The sequence below is a fragment of the Chiloscyllium plagiosum genome, unplaced genomic scaffold (assembly GCF_037043375.1).
Source record: "Chiloscyllium plagiosum isolate Xiang-an unplaced genomic scaffold, Cpla_swu_hap1 HiC_scaffold_30, whole genome shotgun sequence".
Classification (NCBI taxonomy): domain Eukaryota; kingdom Metazoa; phylum Chordata; class Chondrichthyes; order Orectolobiformes; family Hemiscylliidae; genus Chiloscyllium; species Chiloscyllium plagiosum.
This window is the reverse complement of record NW_028270168.1, coordinates 54,592,907-54,607,982: the sequence shown is the minus strand read 5'-3', so window position 1 is coordinate 54,607,982 and position 15,076 is coordinate 54,592,907. Positions and strand designations below refer to the sequence as shown.

The 15,076-nt window shown below is 46.1% G+C and overlaps 1 protein-coding gene across 1 annotated transcript in view; it reads right to left on the bottom strand.

Moving 5' to 3' along the window:
* The window catches only part of LOC122563763 (cornifelin homolog A-like), a 28,043-nt gene extending 13,638 nt beyond the window's left edge, over positions 1-14,405 (bottom strand). The window contains exon 1 of the mRNA XM_043717969.2: positions 14,280-14,405. The gene's annotated coding sequence lies outside the window, so the exon portion shown is untranslated. The remainder of the gene's footprint in view (positions 1-14,279) is intronic.
* Between the last annotated feature and the right edge of the window lie 671 nt (positions 14,406-15,076).

The following is a 15,076-nucleotide window of genomic DNA, read 5'->3' as shown; positions in this document are numbered from 1 at the left end:
GTGTATTGGGGGAGGTGGGTAGATGGTTTACTGGGAGGTAGGTCGATGACTTGTTGGAAGAGCATGGAGAATCAAAAGGAAAAGGATGAGACAGATAAGGACCATTGCTTTGGCTGCAGTTTTCTGCTTTAATTCCTTCAGCTGTATGTTGCACAATTCAATGAGTTCCTAACTCTCACTGTCTCTGTCTTTCAACATAAGAACTCTATTATCGAAAATCTTGAAAATCCATTTTGATTAGCAGTATCCATTTAAATTGGAGAATTCAGACAGTTCCACTGGAGTTAAGTAAACAGTTACTTACTTAAACTATTGTATACCTGGCATAACTCATAACTATTCAACTGAGACAACATTAACTACATATACCCTTAACGACACCTTCCCCAGACCTGTTGCAGCCCCAGAACCCTGACCTGACATCAGCTTATCACCAAGTTTGTGCATGACACAATAGCAGTTGGAAAGGCAAGTGGTGAGGGTGACATAAAGAGTCTGCAGAGGTTAACTGTGTGGACAAAATCTCAGCAAATGGAATGTAATGGGGAAAATGTGAGGTTGTATATTTTAGCAAGAAAAAATAGAAAAGCTGAATATTATTAATAAGACAAGGGAGTACTCGATGAATGAAGGGCTGATGAAGATCTTTTGCCTGAAACATCCTGTTCCTCGGATGCTGCCTGACCTGCTTTGCTTTTCCAGTGCCACACTCTCGATGGTACTCAATGATGGCAGGATACCATGAAACCATGAGTCATACAGCATGGAAACAGATCCTTTGGTCTAACTCATTCATGCCGACCAAATTTCCCGACCTACACTCGTCCCACTGACCTGTGTTTGGACCATATCCTTCGGAGATGTACAGCATGGAAACAGACCCTTCAGTCCAACTTGTCCATGTTGACCAGATGTTATAAACTAATCTCGCCTCATTTGCTAGCATTTGGCCCATATCCTTCTAAACCCTTCCTATTTATATACCCATCCAGATGTCTTTTTAATGTTGTAATTGTTCCAGCTTCCACCATTTCTTCAGGCAGTTTGTTCCATACAAGGACCACACTCTGCGTGCAAAAGTTGCCCCTTAAATCTTGTCCCTTTTAAATCTTTCCCTTCACCGTAAGCCTCTAAGTTTGGATTCCCTTGGCTGTTCACTCTGTCCATGCTCCTCATGATTTTTTAAACTTGTCTAAGGTCACCCCTCAGCCTCTGGCACTCCAGGGAAAATAGCCCCAACCTATTAATCATCTCCTATAGCTCAAACACTCCAACCCTGGCAACTTGACTGTGCCTGCATCTACCACTTCCCCAGGAAGTTCATTTGACATATCTGTAGATTAAAAGAGCAGGTGGTTATGTCAGAACTCTACTGAGGACTTTGGCTGGACCACAATTGGAGTACTGTGTACAGTTCTGGTCTCCAGACTGGAGGAAGGATGTGATTACACTGGAGGAGTTGCAGAGATTCACTAGGATCTTGCCTGGGATGGAGCAGTTTAGCTCTGTAGAGATGCTGGATAAGCTTTCTTTGAAGCAGAGGGTTGGGGCAGTGGATCTGTATAAGGTGTATGAGATTATGAGGGGTGTAGATGGGGTGTTTCTCTTAGGTAAATAATAATGAGGGGGCATAATTTTAAGGCAAAAGGCCACGAGGTTTAGAGAGGATTTGACGAAATTGTTTTCATCTTGAGGGTAGTGGGGATCTGGAATGTAGTGCCTGGGAGAGTAGTAAAAATAGAAAACACCACAACTCCTGAAAAAGTATTTGGAATGTCATAACATTCAAGCTAAGGATCAAATGCTGGAAAGTGGGTTTAGGGGAGACTTACAGTAGATTTTTGTTGATGCAGATTCAATGGCCTGTACTGTATGATTTTATGATTCTGTGATTATTTAAAAAGAGAAAGACTACAGAAATCTGCAGTACAGAGGGACTTGGAAGTACTCATCCATGAATCACAAAAGTAGACAAACAGGAGACTGGAAGAGCACAGCAATAGAGCACCAGGAGACCAGGCGGTGGAGAAGTCAGTGTTTTGGGTATAACCCTTCTTTAAGACACAAAAAGATAGAATCCAAATTCCACATATACTGAAATTGGGAAGACAAATTGAGTGTTGACCTTTATTTCAAAGGGAATGGAGTACTGTATAAAAGGAGGGCGGTCTTGCAAACCTGCAGGTGGCACTAGTCAGACCAGTGCAAAAACATTGTGAACAGTTTTGGTCTCTTTATCTAAGGAAAGATAAACCGGCCAGAGAAGATTCATCCAGATTGACCCTGGGTATGGATGGATTGTGTTATGAGGAGATGTTGAGTAGGCTGGGCTTAAATGCATTGGAATGTCGAAGAATGAGACAGGACCTTATTGAAACAGGCAAGATTCTTAGGGGACTTCACGGTGTAGATACAGAAGAATTGGTTCCCCTGTGGGAGTCTAACATCAGAGGGCATCATCTCATTGTAAAGGGCCATGCATTGAAGAGAGAGATGTAGGGGGTAGTGTAATTTTTAAACAGTTAGCTGCATTTTAGTCTTTTCTACCTTATAGTAAACACAAGCAGACACTCGAAACTGTTGCCGGACCTCCCCCATGTTTTTATGAATGAAACAATTGTAACAGCTTTCCTCGATAGTTGAGAGACCGCCCTTAACCACAGTTGTACAACATCATCCATATAAGGAAAGAACGGGGAGCTCGAACACTGATTGGCCAAGTGAATAACAAAATAATCGCAGGCACCAGAACCCAAATAAGGAAAACAGTGGGGAATCCTAGCACTCATTGGTCAAGACAGCAGTAGGAGACCCAGCCCACATATATGTGTATATAATGCGTGGAGATTACTATGCTTGTGTGTGTACCCACGGGAACAACACCCGACTTTGCAAAGTTGAATGAAAAGTTTTGGACAGACTCCTCCGTGTCTTTGTTCCTGGGAAGGGAAATAAAAGTGCCGGAGATGGGGCCGGACAGCCACTTATCTCGCACAATTGGGGGCTCGTCCGGGATGAAATAATTATTGCCGGGGGGAAGTCTCTTTGGCTCACGGATCAAGCCTGATCACAACAAAGACGCATCTAGTATATATTTATACTTCTCACTGATCAGCTTGGTCCGTCGGCCGTCGGCCAAGAGAGGATGTGACCCGGCTCATTTAAAAATAATTTTGAATCCTGGAAAAAGGAACACACAGACGAGTGCTGGGACGACTGGTTAGTGACTATACATGGGGGTACACACATTTAAAAAGGCCAGACAACTCCGTGCACGGATCAAGGTAAGAGAGTTTCTTTTGTTCTTCCTTGTTGGCCGCGTGGTTTTGACGGTCATCTGTGAAAACGCTTTGGGCGTTTAAGACCAGGACCGAAAATAAACCACGGGAAATTGTGGTTTTGACGGTCATCTGTGAAAACGTTTTAGGCGTTTAAGACCAGGACTGAAGATAGACCATGGGAAATCAGACTTCTAGATTTACTAAGGAGAAGTCAGGGAAGACTGCAAATGGGAAAGAAATACTCCCCGATAGTCCACTAGATCGGAAGTTAAGTCTATGGACGGAAAGTAGTAGAACAAAGGACTTAAAGAAAGAGACCATGATAAAATATTGTTGTTTTATATGGACCAAAGAACCTATCCGCGTCCCCTCGGTAGTTTGGCCCGAGTATGGGTCTGATGAAGACTGGGTGTGTCAAATCCTAAATGTATGTGTTAACAGAAAACAACCGTTTTACCCAGAAGAGAGCAAATACGCTGCCGCCTGGTTGGCGGGCGACGGCGAGAGTCCCACGCGTCTCTATCCTCTGATTCCCCAAACAGACCCGAGGAAGCCCCAGAAGTCTTGGGACATCCTCACCGACGGTTTGCCACCGTCCGCCCCGCCCCCGTATATACCACCCGCGCACAACCAGGCGCACGACCAGGCGTCCAGCGCGGACATCCCTCCTGCGACGGATAAATCCGATTCCCAGCAGGCTACGACCAGTGAGGCAGGGACTGCTGGGGGGGGGCACAGGAGGGGGCGCAGAACCCACCCCAGGCACTAGGAAATCAGTCTGACTCGAGATGCGGAAAGGTTGAGAAGAGGGATTGAGAGCTGGGACGAGTGACAATATTGAACAGCTGAATCCCTTACGAGAGGTGCCGTTTGGGAACGAACGGACCGGGTTCGTAGTACAACCTTTAAATTCTGGGGATATCCGGCAACTCCGTAACGAACTACCCCGTCTACTGGACGACCCCGTCAGTGTGGGAATACAACTGGACCAATTTCTGGGGCCCAGTATATACACATGGGCTGAACTGCAGGCCATGATGAGAATACTATTTAATTACGATGAAATTGTTATGATCCGGAATAGTGCAATGGCCATTTGGGATAGGGAGCATCAGGACGGCCCTCAGCGTGGAGAGCAGAAGTACCCCTTAGAGGACCCCCGGTGGGATCATAACGACGCAGGGGGATGGGCCAATATGACAGATCTCAGAAGCCTTATAATCAGGGGATCCAAACCTGCGTGTACAAACAGCGGAATTTAGCGAAAGCATTCGAAGTTGGACAGAAAAAGGATGAATCCCCGAGTGAGTTTTTAGACTGTTTGCGGGAGTCCATGCGAAAGTATTCAGGTTTAGACCCCGATGGGGAAATAGGCAAGGGCATGCTTAAGGTGCACTTTGTGACTAAGTCATGGCCTGACATTCAGAAGAAATTACAGAAAGTGGAGGATTGGGCTGAAAAAGATGTTGCAGAATTATTACGGGAAGCACAGAAGGTGTACGTTCAGAGGGATGTAATAAGGGAGAAACATAAGACAAAAATGATGGTGGCAGCCGTACGGGAAGCTTGTAAGTCCACCGGAATGGGGGAGGGAGGTTATGGGGTGGAAAGAGGAACGTCGAAGGAAAGTTGGAGAGGGAGAGGAGCGAGACGGGGCAGAAGTGAGAGAGGAGGATCTTATGGAATTGAGCGGCCTCAGATGGCCGGATGTTACCATTGTGGGAAACTGGGACACTTCAAAAGGGATTGTCCCGAGTTTAAAAGGGAAAGAGAAGGGATGTATGAAATGGAGCGTGAACAAATGGATTAGGGAAGTCAGGGGAGGATCGGAACACGGGCCTACCAAGAACCCCTGGTAAATTTACGGGTGGGCCCATTTAGACAAGATGTTACATTTTAGTAAGACATTTCGTCTCTTTGTGAACTCCAGAAAGGGAACCGCTCTTGAAGTATTGACCCAGGATTGGGGGGGATAAATGGATGCCCGTGGCTTTCCTGTCAAAAATTTTGGATCCAGTCTCCCGAGGGTGGCCGGAGTGTGTCCAAGCGGTGGCAGCCACGGCAAAGCTGGTAGAGGAAAGCAGGAAGTTGACTTTCGGGGCCCCCTTGACAGTCACTACTCCCCACCAGGTTAGAACTATCCTGAATCAGAAGGCCGGGAGGTGGCTGACTGACTCGAGAATTCTGAAATATGAAGCCATATTGTTAGACCGAGAAGACCTCCGAATAGAAGTCGGGGGCTGCCAGAACCCGGCGGACTTTCTTTGGAAAGGGGAAGGGGAGGAGGAACTGGAACACTGCTGTTCAGACATAATAGAGTACCAGAGTAAAGTGAGGGAAGATCTGAGGGACACCCCCTTACATGCAGGAAGGCGGTGGTACATTGAAGGGTCCTCTCGAGTGATAGATGGGAAAAGACACAACGGTTATGCAGTCATTAGTGAGACTGGTTGGGAATTAGTGGAAAGTGGACGGCTACCGAATGCCTGGTCCGCACAAACGTGCGAATTGTACGCCTTGCACCGGGCTCTGAGGAATTTAAAGGGAATAGCTGGGACAATCTACACTGACTCTAAGTATGCCTTTGGGGTAGTACACACCTTTGGGAAGATCTGGAAGGAAATGGGAATGATAAATAGTAGAGGAAAGGGGTTGGTCCACGAGGAACTAGTAGCCATGATCTTGGAGGATTTGTTGCTGCCACAAGAGATTGCTGTAGTACATGTGAAAGGGCACCAGAAAGACGATAAAATAGAGACCCTGGGGAATCAATTGGCAGATGAACAGGCAAAATTGGCCGGGATGGGGAAGGAAGTAATAAACTGCCTGGTAAGGATTCCCCAGATATCCGAAATTACCGAAGTGCCCACGTTTACTGACAAAGAAGAAACTCTTCTTGCGTCTCTGGGGGGTACAAAGGATAGGGAAGGGAAGTGGACCTTACCCGATGGCCGCCAGCTACCAAATTGACCGTTGACGCGGGACATTATTGCCCGTCTACACCAAGGGGGTCACTGGGGCGCCCAGGCACTGTGTGATGCCTTCCTGCGCCGATATGCTCACCCTGGTCTGTACACGGTAGCCAAGCAGGTCACAGGAGATTGCATAACATGTCGAAAGATTAACAAAAGGGGGCTGCGGCAGCATGCAAGACAAGGGGGTAGGAGTCCGGCCTATAGGCCGTTTGATTATGTCCAGGTAGATTACACTGAGCTCCCCCCCCATAGGTCGCCTGAAGTATCTATTAGTAATAGTAGATCACCTGACAGGATGGGTGGAAGCTTTCCCCACTGCCATGGCAACAGCAACTCAGGTTAGCAAAATTCTACTTGAACAAATCATCCCACGATTTGGGCTACCCCGCGCTATTGACTCTGACCAGGGGAGCCACTTCACCTCGACCGTCCTCCAGAATGTAGTGCAAGCAATGGGGATTGACTGGGATTTGCACACCCCCTGGCATCCCCCTCCTCGGGCAAGGTCGAAAGAATGAACCAGACCATCAAAAAGCAGCTAACCAAACTCACTAGTGAAATCGGCCTGCCTTGGACCAAATGCCTACCCCTTGCCCTATTGCAAATTCGCACCCAGCCAAGGCGGGATTTGGGCGTCTCCCCTTTCGAAATGCTGTTTGGCCTCCCGTTCCATGGGCCGAAGGGGAACCTCCTGTATTCGAGTCTCGGGATATGTTTGTGCACAAATATGTGGTGGCTCTGGGGTCTGCTCTATCTCGTTTACGCCAACAGGTACTTTTGGCACAGATGCCGCCCCTCGAGTTTGCAGTGCACACCGTCAAGCCGGGTCAGTGGGTCCTGATTAAAAGCTGGAAGCAACGTACCCTTGAACCAACTTGGGACGGTCCCTTCCTGGTACTTTTGACTACCGAAACGGCTGTCCGTACGGCCGAAAAGGGCTGGACACATTACACTCGAGTCAAGGGACCAGTGCCACAACCGACGGAGGACGAACGAACCTCTCTGACAAAGGCATCTAAGGAACAGAGACCCTGAGAACAAACTAATCGGACTTTGGCGAGTCTAAAGGAACTGTGCCCTCTGGCTACAGGTGTCGCGACAAAATGCGGTCAATCGTATTGTTAACTTGCTATGCCATTATCCTTGGGCTGGGTCATAGTGCGCGTGTTACCCAATTTGGCCTCTGGATAAAACAAGCAGAGGACCGTCAGTGGTTCTCCATCTCCGTGCCTGCCAACAAGCCAACACAGACATTTAGCTTAGACCTATGTGGGTTGGTGCCCTGTGGGACTAAAAAAGAACTGAATCAAACTAAGCGGAACCTAGAGAGAGAAAGGGGATTCCAGGGTCAGACGTTAGTATTACAATTGCATGGTAGGGAAGGCATACATAGGCCTCCAGCCCCCGGGGTCCAGGCTATGGTGTCAGTTGTCCGTGATCCCATCACCCCTGGACGGGATTGTGGGCAGAATCAGTGCAATCCGCTCTATCTGACCATAAAGAACTTGGGAAACAACGGGACGAGCCTTAATGGAACAATACTGGGTATTAGGGTTGGGGGCCAGGCAGGACAGGAGGGGGTGCAGCTGTGCCGCACGCGTATCACGATCATTGAAGCTGAGTCTGGGGGCTCATCCGCCACCGATGAGCAGGAAAAGATTAGAATAATTGAGGTGACGGATTTGGAAAAGACCTTTGAAATAGAAACGGGATACGGGGAGGCGAATGCCTGGATGGAGTGGGTCAAATATACTGTGAGGAGCATGAAAAAGAGTGATTGCTACGCATGCACGGGTGCCCGCCCTAACCCTCAGGTGGTCCCATTCCCGCTGGGATGGGAGAAACACCCACGAGCCTTGGACTGCATGATAAGGCTGTACCAGGACCGAGAGGCCTGGAACGACTCCACTTGTCGACCCTTGAGTTTGAAGTTTCCCCCGTCAGGTCTGAGGGGGCGCCCCGCCCGCCATCATTCTCAGGGATAACGGGTACGCACCAGGCCTACGTCTCTCGGACGGTATTACAGTGGGACAACGATGTGGGGACATTTGACAAGTGCAGCGGATCAATTCGGCTGGTCAATGAAACTACTGGGGGCGGGAATTACTCCCACATTCATGTGCCTAGGGCAGACCTCTGGTGGTACTGTGGTGGGAGGGTTCTGCGACCGACCCTGCCCCGAAAATGGACGGGCACTTGTGCAATCGTTCAATTGGCCATCCCATTCACCCTGGCATTCGAAAAACAAGAGCAACCCCATTCCAGTGGAAGAACTGAGAGAGCTTTGGAGACCTCTTTCGATGATAACATATATTTAGATGCCATAGGGGTCCCCAGGGGTGTTCCTGACGAATACAAGGCTAGGAACCAGATAGCGGCGGGTTTTGAGTCGTCACTGTTCTGGTGGGTGACCATCAATAAGAACGTGGATTGGATTAATTATAATTACTACAATCAGCAGAGGTTCATTAATTATACCCGGGATGCAGTGAAAGGAATAGCAGAACAACTGGACGCCACCAGTAGGATGGCGTGGGAAAATAGGTTGGCCTTAGACATGATGTTGGCAGAGAAGGGGGGTGTTTGTGTCATGATAGGCACTCAGTGCTGCACTTTCATCCCCAACAACACAGCCCCTGATGGGTCCATCACCCGCGCCCTGGATGGACTCACCACATTGGCGGACAAACTGGCCGAAAACTCGGGCATCGACTCTGGCCTCACGGACCGGTTGGAAGCTTGGTTCGGTAAATGGACGGGGGTGGTCGTTCCCTTTCTTGTCTCATGTATAGTGGTGGCAGGGGTACTCACTGCCCTTGGGTGTTGTGTTATTCCCTGCGTCCGGGGATTAACTCAACGACTGATCGAAACCGCCCTTACTAAGAGGAATGTTCCCTATGGGCAGGTTGAATGAATGAATCTCGAGATGGAACAACGTGAATCCCTCTTGGGCGGGGGTAGTATTAGAGACGGGCAGTTTGATGAACAAGCTCGGGAGTTATTAAACGCCCTGGAGAAGAAACTTACGGTTTAAAAATTACAGGCCGTAAGAAAAGACACGGGGGATTTGTAGGGGGTAGTGTAATTTTTAAACAGTTAGCTGCATTTTAGTCTTTTCTACCTTATAGTAAACACAAGCAGACACTCGAAACTGTTGCCGAACCTCCCCCATGTTTTTATGAATGAAACAATTGTAACAGCTTTCCTCGATAGTTGAGAGACCGCCCTTAACCACAGTTGTACAACATCATCCATATAAGGAAAGAACGGGGAGCTCGAACACTGATTGGCCAAGTGAGTAACAAAATAATCGCAGGCACCAGAACCCAAATAAGGAAAACGGTGGGGAACCCTAGCACTCGTTGGTCAAGACAGCAGTAGGAGACCCAGCCCACATATACGTGTATATAATGCGTGGAGATTACTATGCTTGTGTGTGTACCCACGGGAACAACACCTGACTTTGCAAAGTTGAATGAAAAGTTTTGGACAGACTCCTCCGTGTCTTTGTTCCTGGGAAGGGAAATAAAAGTGCCGGAGATGGGGCCAGACAGCCGCTTATCTCGCACAGAGATGAGGAGGAATTTCTTCTCTCAGAGAGGAGTGAATCTTTGGAATTCATTAAGTAAATTCAAGGCTGTGATGGACAGATTTTTAACTAGTATGAGAATCAAGGGATCTGGGGAAAAGCCAGGAAAATAGAGTTGAGGATTGTCAGATCAGCCGTGTTCATATTGAATGGCTGAGCAGCTACGAGGGGCTGAATAGCTGACTTCTACCATTTTAAGGCTTACCCACCCCATCCCCCAATCTCAGAGTTGAACTGCCCTGCTGCCAGATTTGCACCTGACCGATATATCCCACCCACCTTAACAATCTATCACTTACCTGACCCTCCTAGCAACCTATGTGCCTGGCACTCTACCCACTTGGCATCTTACTCCCACCCACTGGGCATCCTACCCACCAGGTACTCTTCTAACCTGGCACACCAGACCTACCTGGTACTCTACCCTCGACACACACTGCACCCCTATCCCCTTCCCATTGGATATCCTACCCTGTCAGCATCACACCCTCAGACCTGCCTTCTATATGTACCATTTGACAGCTGCTGTCAAAGTGGTTGATTATAATGCTGGACATTTAAATCACAGAATATGATTCTGCTTTGAAAAAGGGGACATGGTTAGCATTAGGGATTAGGTTAACTCACCTTCCCCCAACCTTCCCTGTCAGGATGGAAGTATGGCTCCCCATTTCTGAAGGAAGCCTGAGCACAACCTCCTTTCAGAAGGGGCTCTTTCATGACATTAAAAAAAAACAAGAAGAGTGGCAATGTGTGTAAGATTGCAATTCCTCAGAAAATCTAGTTCTGATCCTAAAGCCAGGGGGAATACAAGCTCAACTCGCAAATCCATATCAATTGCAGCAATCAGTCTCCTATTTTGATAAAGAGATTGCAAGAGGAAGAGGTAAACAACATAAAGCCAAACCACCAGACCACAGATTACAGGAAGTAGAGCAATATGTACCCCAACCACCATCAGAAACAGGATATACATTAACACTGATCAAAGACTGAAATGTAATAAGGTGTGTTGGGGGATTGGGGGTAGATTGAAATTTCCACCATAACTTTCCCCAAAAGCTTTCTGAAAACATATTTGCATTTCTGTGACGACTTTCACAAAACCAGGAAGCCCTGAAGTATTTTACAGCCACTGGAGTCATTTTGAACTGAGATCACTGTTGTAATATCGTGTAGAGAATGCAGTGGCTGGTTTATGTTCAGCAAGTTCACACACACAGCAAAGAGATAACAGCATGGTTTAAATCTTCAGTTCCAAAAAGGTGCCATATAGGATTTGAAACATTAATTCACTTTTTTCTCTCCAAAGGTGCTCTTAGAGTTGCTGAGAATTTCCAGTGCTTTCTGTTTTTATTTCAGATCTCCAGCATCTGCAATATTTTATTTTTGTGAATCTGTTTTGGTTGTTGCTTGATGAATAAACATTGGCCGTGACATCAGTATTAAAATAATACAGAAAAATAAAAAATAACAAGGCTGGAAATACAGAAGCTAATCACACCTCCACCAGCTGGACCCTGATTCCATTTATTGATTTCATGATAATATGTAACACTCTATGTTGTTGAATAATTCCACATTCCAAAATACCGCCAGTCAAATACGCCACTCCGTTTAATGTAGAATCAGGAGAAAGTGACGACTGCAGATGCTGGAGATTAGAGTTGAAAAGTGTGGTGCTAGAAAAGAACAGCAAGTCAGGCAGCATCTGAGAAGCAGAACATCCCTGATGAAAGGTTTTTGCCCAAAACGTCAATTCTCCTGCTCCCCGGATGCTGCCTGACCTGCTGTGCTTTTCCAGCACCACACTTTTCGACTCTGTAGGATCAGGAGGCCTGTCAATCTCTTCAGTTGGTACTGACACTCAGCTAGATCATTGCTGCTGTGTATCTTCCCTCTCTCTATCCACCTGGATTATTACCCATACCAATCAAAATGTAATTAACCTTAGTTTTTATCTGCATCTACACTTCTTGAAGGAGACCGATTTAGATTTCCACCTGTATTCATTTGAGAAAGTACTCATTTATATTAGATTCTTAACAAGTTGATAATATTTTCAGTGTGAATGTTGCTATCCACTGAACAGGAATTCAGTGAGCTGGAGGTTTCCATTCTGATCTTGCTGCAGCAACATCTGCTTCTAAGCACATGCATCGACCCCAGCGGGACAATTGTCATCTAAAGCATCGATTAGCCTGGGACTCTGCTGGATTTGAGCCAGTCCAATCCCCAAACCAGTTTTAAAACAAATGGACAAATGCACAATACTGTCCTTACAGCATCTTGTTGCTATGGGAATGGTTAATTTTGAATAGCTTCCCATGACCTCTGAAAGGAAGGGCAAAGCCATGTTGTCAGTGAAAGGCAGCAATACAATGGAAGAGGAGAGCATTTGGAACCACAGTAGAAATGAGAACAAAACTCGTGATTTGCTTGATAGATACCATGAAGAATATTCAGATTAACCCCTTCCTGGTGCATTTTTAATTTAGATTCCCTATAATATGGAAACAGGCCCTTCAGCCCAACAAGTCCACACCGATCCTCCGGAGAGTAACCCACTCAGATCCATTTCCCTACCCTATATTTACCCCTGACTAATGCACCTAACACTATGGACAATTTAGCATGGCCAATTCACCTAACCTGCACATCCTTGGATTGTGGGAGGAAACCGGAACACCCAGAGGAAACCCACGCAGACACAGGGAGAACGTGCAAACTCCACACAGAGAGTCACCCAAGGTGGGAATTGAATCCGGGTCCCTGGCATTGTGAGGCAGCAGTGTTAACCACTGAGCCACCGTGCTGCTCCCTTAATTGGGTTTGGTGGGACTAGATGTTGCATTGATGATGAACACTGGTGGAACTGCTATTCTAGGCTGGAATGTTAGGCCCACAACAATCACCTTCTGATATAATCAGCTCTCTCTACCTTATTGCATCATTCTGCTAGGCTGAGGTCTGCTCAAGGATTGTCAGAAAACAGTGAATACAGAACCCTGTGCAATAATGCTCCCACAATGATCTTGCCTTCAGGTATAAGAGTCATCGAGTCATCGAGTATGGAAACAGACCCTTTGGTCCAATTTGTCCACACCAACCAGACATTCCAGTCTGGCCTAGTCCAATTTGCCAGCATTAGGCCCACAGCCCTCTAAACCCTTCCTATTCATAGACCTCTCCAGATTTCTTTTAAATGTTGTGATTGTGCCAGCCTCCACCACTTCATGGCAGCTTGTTCCACATGAGGACCACGCTTTGTGTGAAAAAGTTACCCCTCAGGACCTTTTTGATTCTTTCCCCTATTACCTTAAACCTATGCCCTCTAGTTTTGGACTCCCCCACCCTAGGAAAATGACCTTTAATATTCAACCTATCCAATTCCCTTATGATTTTTGCACCCAGCGCCAATCCATGGCTGCTCACAGACCTCATAGATCAGACACAAAGAAGGAGCTCAGCTGTGATACCTTGTATGTTCTAATAGTCAGCACTAAGTAGGGAAAGTAGATTCCAGCAAAGGTTCAATGTCTTTTACCAAATCATTAACCAGGAAAAGCTATTCAGTTCCTGAACCAGTTTCACTCCATTAAGAACATGACATCTTTCAATCATGAGGACTTTTCCACATAGGTGCATGGTATTCTAATCCTGCAGCAACTTTGATTTTTTTCAAGTTAAGCTAATTTTATAGTAAGCTGAGGAAGAGTTTTTTGTAAATCACTCTGACACAGAGATGGCTGAGTTTTGGGGCTCCCAATGGTAAGATAGTAAGGGAAATTCCAGATTTCTGGTCTGCGAACTAACTAAATAAATCATTTTTGCCCCACAAGCCTTAATACTTTTAGCTAAGACTCCATGAATCTCAGATTTCAAATCTAGCATCAATTTCTATTTGTAGAAGAAACAGTTTCTCTCTGCACAACTGTCCATTAACATACTGTACATTTGATCAAGTTACTCTTTAAATCTTTGAAACTCCAGTGCTCTTCAAGTAACCTTTCTGCACAATTAAACACTTCAAGTCTAAGTGTCAATCTGGTAAATCTGTACTGCACTCCCTCCAAGGCCGATACCATCCTAAGGAGCGGTATCCAGAATGGTTCACAGTATCTCCCAATACTGTGTTTATCTGAAACAAGCTTTTTACTCCCCTGTTTTCCAGTTCTCTCAGTATGAAGAGCAACATTCCATCCAACTTTGGGATTCTCTTTTATACCTATTCATAATTTTTAATAATCTATGCACGTGGATACCCAAGGCTCATTGTATTTGCACTTTTCCTGCTTTTTGCTGTTTGGAAAACTTCTTGTTTATCCTTTATGGTCAGGAAATGGAAGGAAGGTATTCACAATTAAATAAAGCTAAACATATGAAGTACATAATTAAATGATCTTTGAAATGCCAAACAAATTAAGTACTTACTTGGCAGAAGCAGGATTTTTTCTGGTGAACCAGAAACTTGTGATCAGATCACTTCAATTGTAGGGAAGGGGAAGTGAGAAGAAGTTGAATTGAGCATGTGCAGCAGTTACTTACGAGTGTTACTGAGTAATTCCAGACTGTGCAATGTCTAGTTCCGGTGTCAGTTGCCAAAGCAGATATGAAGTAAGGCTAAAACAGAGCTCAGAATGAGGCACAGTCAGGGTGAGAAGGTTGAGAGAAGATTTGAAAAACGTGCTTACAATCATGGGTGATCTGGACAGAGTAGATAGGGAGAAACTTTTCTATTAGTCTAAGGCCTACAAACCAGAGGCCACAGCTTTAATGTAATTGGCAAAAGAAGCCAATTCTAGGTCTGAAACGTGCTGCCTGAGATTGTGGTGGAGGCAGATTTAATCCAGTGTTTCAAGATGGAACAAAATCATTATCTGAAAGGGAAAAAAATTGGAGGGCTACTGGGACAAGTTATATGAGTGGTGTTGCTCCTTCAGAGGGCCAGCACAGATACAATGGGCAGAATGACCACCCTCTGTGCTCTACCCACTCTGTGGTTCTAAATTCTCACACAGATGAAGTTGTTAGGTACACAAGCACTCAGGAAACTGGAACAAAATTGAAGTTAGAAAACAGAATGACAATGGAGCTTGCAACCTAATTCTGATAGTTAACATCTCAGCTAGCATTCCTGAAATGGGCACCTGGGCAACACTCCAGCTCAGGTAAAGATTTTGCAGATTTGAACCTTCTACTGACAAAGGGAAATTGCACAGATCAAAGGA